Source organism: Cervus elaphus, chromosome 3 (assembly GCF_910594005.1).
Source record: "Cervus elaphus chromosome 3, mCerEla1.1, whole genome shotgun sequence".
In the NCBI taxonomy this organism is placed as follows: Eukaryota; Metazoa; Chordata; class Mammalia; order Artiodactyla; family Cervidae; genus Cervus; species Cervus elaphus.
In genome coordinates this window covers 20,406,608-20,416,982 of record NC_057817.1, presented here as the reverse complement: position 1 = coordinate 20,416,982, position 10,375 = coordinate 20,406,608, and positions in this window count along the sequence as shown.

Below are 10,375 nucleotides of genomic sequence, written 5' to 3'. Positions count from 1 at the left end.
TCCAGTCATAACACTGCAAAAACTTCTGAATTCTCTATCACATGTATTTTGGGTATGTGGGGACAGATTTATTTCCTATAGCTTAATTTTTCTCAGTTCGGTTTTTCCCCTATATTTTTTTAATTTATTTTTTACTTTTATTTAAAAAGTCATTAAATATACATTAAAAAACAAAAATGAGAGATCAAATAATTTCCTTATATTTTTAATGTTTTGGGTGAAGTAAAGAAAAAACAATATATACTTGTCAGTCTGTAATGATAACAGTTATCATTTACTGAGCCCTTACTCCACAATGCTCCTTCCCATGTTTCCTTCCTGTGATGGTGGCAGAATGAATGTAACTGTGAGTCTCTCTCTGAGTGTTTCTCGCACTGTATTCCTAGGAAGAAGGTGGGGGGGCAGTCACTTTTGAGACTGTAAATTTGGGAGGAATAATTGACATACCCAGCTCAACCCCTTTCTCTCAGGCCTGAGCCGCAGGCAGAGAGCCCGGGACCATCCTGCTGAGAGCATGTGACTGCAGCGAGGGCTGCCTGAGGCTGGATGGATAAACCTGCCTCATTCTGGAGTTTGGTTAGAGTTTAGTTCACACATGCCTTCTAGACTGGGCTTTATAATTAACATAGAAGCTGTTTTGACCTCTATCCTTTTTTTATTTACTTGATTTTCTTCGCCACGACACCAAATATGAGGTTGCTGAGTTCACAGCTAAATAATACCCCTCTTCTCTGGCTGGATTCAAAGCAAGTCGAGAACCCCTTGCCAGACACAGAGCAAAGTGTGTTATACACATGATCTCTGTTTATTCCTTACAACAGCATGATAATGACTGCTTCCATTTTGAAGAGGAGGAAACTCAAGTTAGGACAAGTTAACACCATTATCCAAGACTGCAGTGATGGAGCTGGGCTGCACACCAGCTTCAACTCTGGGGCTGTAGCCCTAATCGTTATGCTATATGACTATACTGAAATTCCCACTAGAATAAAATTAGTAGAACCGAAGAATGAATCAATGCACACTGTCCATCCAGAGTCAGGCAACACAAAATAATAGATGGCATTATTTAAGAGGACACCATCAGAAGCAAGCAGTGATTGCAAGGAGAATGACTGACCACTACTTTGATTATAGCGGTCAACAACTTGTCCTGCCTTTGGGTTAAAAGTCAGAATTCTGGCTACCTTCCCAAGATTTAAAAAACAGCAAGTTCAAAATGTCACCTGTTTTGTCAGCCCTAAAGCACAGTTCAGATAGAAGGCAGAAATAAAATAACCTGTAAGGCATATCAGCCAGGTGAGTGACAGGGCTTAAATCTGCATATTATTTCATCTATGAGTTCTCTTGTCTATTTCTTATAAGATATCTTCCAATCACATAAGAAGATCAGACTTGGAACCAGGGAGACTCAATATTCTTGCTAGTCCATTCTCTGCCAGAATGGCAAAACACTAGCTTAGCTACTTTAAGCAAACAAAAACACATTTGGCAAAGACTTACGAATTTGAATTACTTTAATTCTCAAAATAACTTGATACCATTTTACTTCTCTTCTTTCCTTTCCACCTGCTTATTTATATCCGATACTCTAGAATATTCTTTTCCCAACTATCTTATTAGAAAGAAAAACCAAGAACTCCTTCCTTTATTTACCACCATCTTTTCTTTGTCATTTCTCAATAATTTGTGGTCATCTTAAATAACATAAATAAGAAAAGAAGTCATTTTGATGCTGATGGAGTCTCAGTTTACCCAAAATCACTCTCTTTTATTTTTTTCTTCTGTTTGGCTGATTTGTTATAGGTGATTCAACTAAATTTGTAAGCCTTAGAAGTAAGGAGGAGCTGAACTGGAACAGATGAAAAAAATTCATAAGTGTGTGTAATTTGCCATAGGAAATGATGCATGGTTAAGGATGATTAAAATAGTCACAAGGAAATTGGCACAACAGTAGCTAATACTGTTAAAATAACTACATAGTAATATGCAGCTCTTGTTGAGAGCTAAAACTATTCCTGGAAAATATATTTTTCATTAGATTCAAAACCCTTTATAGTGGGATTTTATTTATTTATTTAAAATGGGCTAAGTGCATCATCAAATGTTTTGAATGTTTCATATAGATTAAATGACGTTTCTGGGTTTTTTTCTAAAAGAAGGTTTGTCAACTTTTTAAAAGTCTATTTCACTGCAAAGAGTAACTAGAATAAAATTTCTCTTGAGAAGCTATCAATGATTATTCCAAATAACTATAAAAAACACAAAATTGGGGGAATATAGGAAGGAGGGGAATAAAACATCAATCTCATTATAATGTCCAAGAATATAGTCACAGTCGTGTCCAACTCCTGGCAACCCCATGGACCATAGCCACCAGGCTCCTCCATCCATGGGATTTCCCCGGCAAGAATACTGGAGTGGGTTGCCATTTCCTTCTCCAGAGTATCTTCCAGACCCATGGATCGAACCTGGGTGTTCTGCATTGTAGGTGGATTCTTCTTTATATAAGCTACCAGGACTACCTATTATTTATTGATAAATATTATAAAATCTAGTCTTCCACTAAAATGTGAACTCAATTAACATACTGGGTCAAGTGGTTTACAAATCTTTATTTCATGTTTAAAATTAGTTGCACATCACTTTATTTTGTAAGTAATGTCTTAGGTTGGTTTCCCTGGGAAACAGATATTGAGACTCTCAGACAGTCATGTGCCTACAGGAGTTCACTGGGGAGGACTGGGGAACAAGACCTGTAGGCGAGTTAGGGGAGCGGGGTTAGGCAGAGTGTTAGTCATATGTATGACCCACAATCCAGCTGCCACAGAGACTTCGGCCATTCTCCCCGAGAGCTCTGCCAATAGGATGATCCTTCAGAGATATTTCACTAGGAGACAAGGGGGTTGAGTTTTTGTAGTTACCCATCCCTGTTCATTTCTACACTGAACAATCACTGGAGGCAAACACCACCTGTTCAAGAGAGTTCCTTTTGGCTGAGGGCAGTTCTCAGAGAGGGTCTCAGTAACCAATACTCCAAGCTGCTGAGAGAATAAATGTCTTTCCACCGAAGGGAGATCCAGGCAAAGCACTACACTATCTATACCACCAGAGAATGACTGAAAAAAGAGATGGGATAATTTGATTCATTTTAGAAATGCCACATTTTCAACCAAATCTGCACTGTATTGTAGACGGTAGCGTAATACTATAGTTTTCAAGCGGATGTTCCTTATTTATTTAAGTAACATAATATGTTGACATTTTCTATGCTTTTGTCTAGAATAATGCTCAGGGTCTTCAGTAGGGAATTTATAGCATAAGGACCAGATGTGGCTTTGTGCTACTATTTTATACTGAAAGCATTGCCCATTCACTTCACCAACGCTGTATTTTACAAATTTCTATTACTTCTATTGAGCACTTACTATGTGCCAGGATCATGACAGGAATGGGAGTAAGAGCAATAAAAGACATTTCTGTTTCCTGAAGCTCACTGGCTACTGACACAGAACACGACCAAGTAATACAAGTGCTCTGCTAGAGGTGTCACGTGGTGCCATCGCTGGTTAAGGACTATCTAAACCACACCAGACCTGTATTCATCCGTGTAACCTTAGGCGAGGTGTGCTGAGGCCAGGGGCAGACACAGAAAGAAAACCAGCAAAGAGTTTTATAGTTTTGCTATATGCAGTTTCCTGAGGAGAACACAGCATGCCACTCAGGGCCACTCAGGGCAAGAACCTGGATTCGTCACATGGCAGGAGGAAGAAAATGAAAGAGCAGAGCAAGGCAGTTGTTCTTAGGACTGGGTAATCTGAGTAACTCCAGAGGACTCTTGGAAACTGGGGTTGTCCCTGGTTGTCTGATACTTGGTCTTAGAGCAATTATGGTGTGTGTATAGTAGCTCAATAAGGAAAATGGCTGGGAATGTGGCCTTAATCAGCTTTTCAAGAAGGCAAACTGACTGGCATCTACATGCCCTCAAAACTGGGTCAAGGCAGTATTAAAAAAAAAAAAAAAAGATATATATATAGAGAGACAGATAGATAGATAGATAGATAGATAGATAGATATTATGGCATGACTTGGGATGAGGGAGATCTTAGGGATGACAGTTTCCCAGGAAGTCTCACAGAAGCTGAGTTTGAAGGATGTTAGTGCACATCCTCATTACGCGGGACAGGTTTACGATACTCATCATCTACTAGGAGACACAATAATGATGTAGATATTAGTTAATATTTAACCTTTTAATCGTAAAGAAGGATACAGATGTAAGATATCAGTATTATTGCTAAAATAAAACACTTGTTCTTTTATTTTGAAAGACTTCGGCAATTTTTCTACAAAATTAGTTGATGTGATCAGCTGTCATGTTTGACACTAATGATTGATAGAAAAGAACTAAAATGTACGAATAAGTATTCAGTTTCTCCAATGTTTATTTACCTAGGCAAAGAATCTGTAACAATACTGATGTGAAATTAAAATTAAAATGAAAACTTTGCTGTTATTACATTACAGGAAAGATGGCCGGCCATTGATAAAGCCATCAAAAATTAACAGGATCACCATTTCTTCCTGTCCCCTCATATAGCAAAACCCTAATCATTATTCTGCATTCTCTATATCCACCGATAACATTTTCTTTCAAAATATTCAATTCTCTTTGTCTCTTCCTCTTGTTCTATCTCTCTTTCTATTCCTCCTCTACTCCATTTACTTCTATTGTCACATATTGATTCAACCTTCATAAAATCTGTCAAATTAAAACCCTTACCTTGGTTTTGCCCCTCTGTGTCTCTATAATATAGATCCTATAAGCCTCCTAATCAGTTTCCTGCCTTATTCTGTCTCCTCTAAAATCCATGCCATATGTGACCTGGATAAACGTGTTAACTAACAGACTGCCACCTGCATTAACTTTCTAAGTCTAATCACATTTCAAAAAACTTAGATGGCTTCTATTTGAGGGATCTCCAAAGAGAGTCCAATTTATTGGCATTAAGAAAGAAACCATTAGAATGCCTACTTACTTTTGTCTGAAGACACTTAGAAATAATGCAACTAATTTTAAATTCCATTATTCACAATATCCCAACATGATCCTAAAAACCCTTGTGATAGGGTTCAGATGACACCTCATACCTTCATTTACTTCACACACTGCAGAGTACATGGGGGTATGTAGTATGCAGTTATTCTTTTTTCAATGACCAATAGCAGCATCTTTAAAACAGTTTGTAATGAGATTAAAGAGGCTAAGAAAATTATACATGTAATACAAATGTTTGTTGGCTATTTCATGCCAGAGCATTTGAAAGAGGTCCAGGACTTCCCTGGTGGTACAGCGGATGGGAGGTCTCCCTGCCAATGCAGGCAGGCAATCCCTGAGCTGAGAAGATTCCGCACGCCACAGAAACTAAGGCCCGTGTCCCACGACACCAGAGCCTGTGTGCTGCAGCTACAGAAACCCACGTGGCTAGAGCCTGTGCTCCACAAGAAAAGCAGCACAAGAAGAAGTCTGTGCACCACCAAGAAGAGGAGCCCCCACTTACTGCAACTAGAGAAAGCCTATGCACAGCAGTGAAGACCCAGCACAACCAAAAATAAACAGATAAATAAGTACAAAGAAAGACAGAAAGAGTACTTTAAAAAAAGAGGCACAAAATTTAAGGAATATATATGTAGTTTTCTTTTATAAAGAAGACTCATTTCCAAATAGATTACTCCTCTTAGTGATGATGAATCGTTTTCAGAAGTTGTTGTCCATTAGATATTGAAGGAATACATATACTTAATACATCCCCCAAGGTAAAGTTTATGAATTAACAATGAGTGAGAAAGCAACTGCTGTTCAAAACAACTCATACTATGTAGAGGGTATTTTGAAAATGGATACTTGAAAATATCTGCCCATATATGATTTTCATTGCTAGAAAAAACTGTCCTATTTGCAAAAATTTAAACAGCAGAAAAATTATGTTATGTGTTAAAATGCATTCAAAATACAAAATTTTATTAGACTTAGAACTACTTATCCTTTTGAAAAACTGGGAAGATAAAATTGATGAATAGCATTTAATATGATTATAATGATTTAATAAGCCTAGGAAATGGTATGCTTTTCCACTGCTATCTAGATTACTTTGTGAGTTTTTCAGCTTCAGCAGTGGTTAAAACTAAATAAAAGCAAATTTAACAGAAAGCCAGATTTTTTAATAACTCCAGAGAACTCTTGGAAATTGGGGTTGTCCTTGGCTATCTGATACTTGGTCTTAGAGCAATTACGGTGTGTACAGTAGTTCAATAAGGGAGATGGCTGGGAATGTGGCCTTAATCAACTTTTCAAGAAGGCAAACTGACTGGCATCTACAGGCCCTCGAAACTGGGTCAAGGCAGTATTTAAAAAAAATTATAGCATGATTTGTGATGAGGGAGATCTTAGGGATGACAGTTTCCCAGCAAGTCTCACATAAAAAGTATAACATAAAAAGTCAGCTCAAGATTTTATAAGCAATGAAGAAAATTCATTCATATTGTTCTCACTTAGAACTACTTATTTATAGAAGAAGAATAAAACAGCTTCTGAAAAACTGGGAAGAATAGTTAGTATTATGAAAGATAGAAATTTATTTCCCAATTCAACAAAAATTAAATAATATAATTAATATTTAATGATGTAATAAAATGTGAATAATATTTTGGAGAGATAAAAATGGGTTATATATGACTAATAAATAAAATAATGCATAAAGTTATTTAAATATTGATCTTATATAGTGACATATGTATATATATAGCTGCATGCTCAACTTTTTTTTTTTTTTACTTATGAGGTCCAAAATTTAACAAGTTTTAGGTTAAATTTTGGTTTCTCAATCTTTACACTACTGATATTTTGGGGCTCAGATGGTAAAGAATCTGACTTCAATGCAGAAGACCCAGGTTCGATCCCTGGGTCGGGTCAGGAAGACTCCCTGGAGAAGAGAATGGCAACCCTCTCCAGTATTCCTGCTTGAAGAATCCCATGGACAAACGAGTCTGGCAGGCCACAGTTCATAGGGTTGCAAAGTGTTGGACACCACTGAGAGACTAACACTTTCACTTCACTTAAAATCTTTGTTGTAGGGAGGGCATTATATTTTGCCTATTAGGATGTTTAGCAGCATCCCTGGTCTCTACCTACTAGGTAACTATAGCACACACTCATATAGTTATAATGCAAAATGTTTTCAGATATTGTCAAATATCTTCTGAAGGGCCAAGTTAAAAATCACCAGTCTATAGCATAAGCCCAACATTAGAGTCTTACACTCTCTTAACCCAGCCTATATTTTTGATCTTATCCTCTAATATCTATATTTTAACATTATCTTCTATAACTTTGCTCTCTTGTCATTCTCATCCCTTTCCCATCCCTTATTAGTTACATCAATCCTGCCCTTCATTGTTTACCTCTATATTTTTGCTCATAGCTGGAGTGATTTTTCCCTGATTTCTTTATGGACACATCTTACTCAGTCTTTAAAATCTGTCTCGAATTATGCCTCCTTTCTAGGTTTCCTTTAAGGTCTCATGTTAGAGTGAACCTGCTCTATGAGTACAAAATACACCTCTATTTTAGTTTTTATTATAAGCTCTCCTGTGGGGCTTCCCTGGTAGCTTAGATGGTCAAGAATCTGCCTGCAATGCAGGTGACCCAGGTTCGATCCCTGGGTTGGGAAGATCCCCTGGAGAAGGAAATGGCTACTCACTCTAGTACTCTTGCTTGGAAAATCCCATGCACGGAGGAGCATGGTAGGCTCCATGGGTCACAGACAAGACTGAGCAACTAACACTTTCACTCTTGTTTCTCTCTCTTTGGCATTTTTCTTTCTTCTCAAACTCACTCTAGACTCTTGTAAAAACTGTGTACAAATTAAAATAATTGCTAATACTATTGGTAGTGTGATTACTCATTAATGAGGGACAATGAGGGACTACAATGCAGACTTTGAGAAGAAAATGACAGAACTCTACGTATTTACATGAGAATGTGTTCAAAATATATTGCTAACTGAAAAGTGTAACTCATAGAATACTACATATATAATGATTCCTTTGAGGGAAAAATACATAAACATTATGCTTATACATGCAGGAAAAATTTATAATAAGATACACAAGTAACTATAACAATGCTTCCTTCAGGGAAGTGAGAAATGAGGACTTTTACTTTCAACATTATCTTTATGCAGAGTTTGGATTTTTTTATCATAAATATGAAATACTTTTAAAATTTAAAAAGTAATTACAAAACTGATGTGCTGCCAGCTGCACTAAGAGGCTAGATAAAAAAATAATTTAAAAGTTACAATTTTCAGTTCACTTTTTTATGGTTTACTTGCACGTCCTTGTAGAAATTTACTTCCCTGGAAGACTAAATTCCTGAAGGGATGAAGTTAGCCACCAGCTGGGCATGATATGGTGCGCATTTTTAGGACTGTGACCTTTTTACACTGCCATTCTCTCAGGCTTATCTTACCTGAGTCTTGTTGATTTGACAAAAGCTGTTTCTAGATCACTACTGGTCAGTAGTCAATAACAGTACAGTCCCCTGGGTGGATATTTGTCTACAGATATCCAGAGAGATAAACTTAAATTCTTATCAAGAGAAGCAAGGATATTTCTTGGAAGCAAGGGTTAAAGTTTAACATTCAAGTTAAAAAGTTTATTTTCTGGTTTTAGGTGTAAAAAAGAAAAAAATTAATCAAGAAGATGGTCTGGCTTTTCTAAGGTCTTCTTTGTTACCTGAACTAGGTACTTCACCAGATCTATGAGGTTATTCACCAAACCAAAACGGCATTTAGAGTCCTCTGCTTCAACTTCTTAAAAGAAAAGAAAAAAAAGGCAATGATTCAGCCATGTCTGCTGCAGGGATGCAGCTAGTTCCCAGCTCTTATTTTTCCATGCCACAGTTAATTAAATTGGTCAATGGTTCATAGTCTTGATCACAAACTTCTCAAATGCCTGCTTCCTGTATTTGGTGGGGGAGAGATTACTGAGCTGCCTTTTAGGATTAGTAATGGAAATACTGAGTGCTATGGCCCAAAAGAATCTTATATGAAAATTTCAAGGAGTATGGAATAAAAAATTAGGAGAACTTTCAAAGAAATACATAAAGAAAAGCTACTGCAAAAAAACCCATTTCAGGAGCAAGAAAATTTTTGCTCATTTTCACTGCAAATTGCCACAGATAACAGAGTTGGACTATAAAGAAAGCTGAGCACTGAAGAACTGATGCTTTTGAACTGTGGTGTCGGAGAAGACTCTTAACAGCCCTTTGGACTGCAAGGATATTCAACCAGTCCATCCTAAAGGAAATGAGTCCTGAATATTCATTGAAAGGACTGATGCTGAAGCTAAAACTCCAATACTCGGCCACCTGAAGCAAAGAACTGACTCACTGGAAAAGACTCTGATGCTGGGAAAGATTGAAGGTGGGAGGAGATGGGGACGATGGAAGATGAGATGGTTGGATGGCATCACTGACTTGATGGATATAACTTTGAGCAAGCTCCAGGAGTTGGTGATGGACAGGGAAGCCTGGTGTGTTACAGTCCATGGGGTCGCAGAGAGTCGGACACGACTGAGACACTGAACTGAACATGGTAATCACATATGCTGAAAATAGTCTAGTTCCCAGTCATTCACTGAGGATTAAAGAAAAAATGATAGCGAAAAAAAGTCTATTTGAAAATCTTGTATAGAAATCCTCAAAGTAGCATCCCAAACTTTCCTAGAGGAGTCCTTCTTTGTTCAGGATCATTTGATTGAAAAGCTGAGTTTTCTAAGTATCTGTTTTATTTCTTACAGTTTTCTAAGTATCTGTTTTATTTCTTACAGGAATCATGAATCCTTAACTTGTTAAATAAGACCACAAGTTTAAAACAAATAAAGGAGGTTATGAGTTTAATTATTAAATGAGCATAGATATTTAGAGGGCATTGTCATATTTTTATAAAAAGTAATATTGTGACTTAGAACATATGAAAACAGAAATAAGTGGAGGAATAAACAGAATGTGGAAGACAGTGCCAGGAAAATGTCTAGGAGGAGCCATTAGGAATACTGCAAAAGCAGAATTCAGAGAGCATCTTATTAGGGGTGAAAGACGACCCTGATTCAAAAATCTTTCTTTTTAATTCAGCACAAAGACAAAAAGAAACTTTGAGACCAGATTAAGGTCCATGTTCCTATTAAGGCACTGCTCAGCATTTAGTACTTGTGTAATCGGTGTTTACTGCATTTAAGCAATACAGGCTGATAAAAGCAATGACCAATTGTTATTGGAAACAGCCTGGTATTCCAGGAATTTCCTGACCTAGAG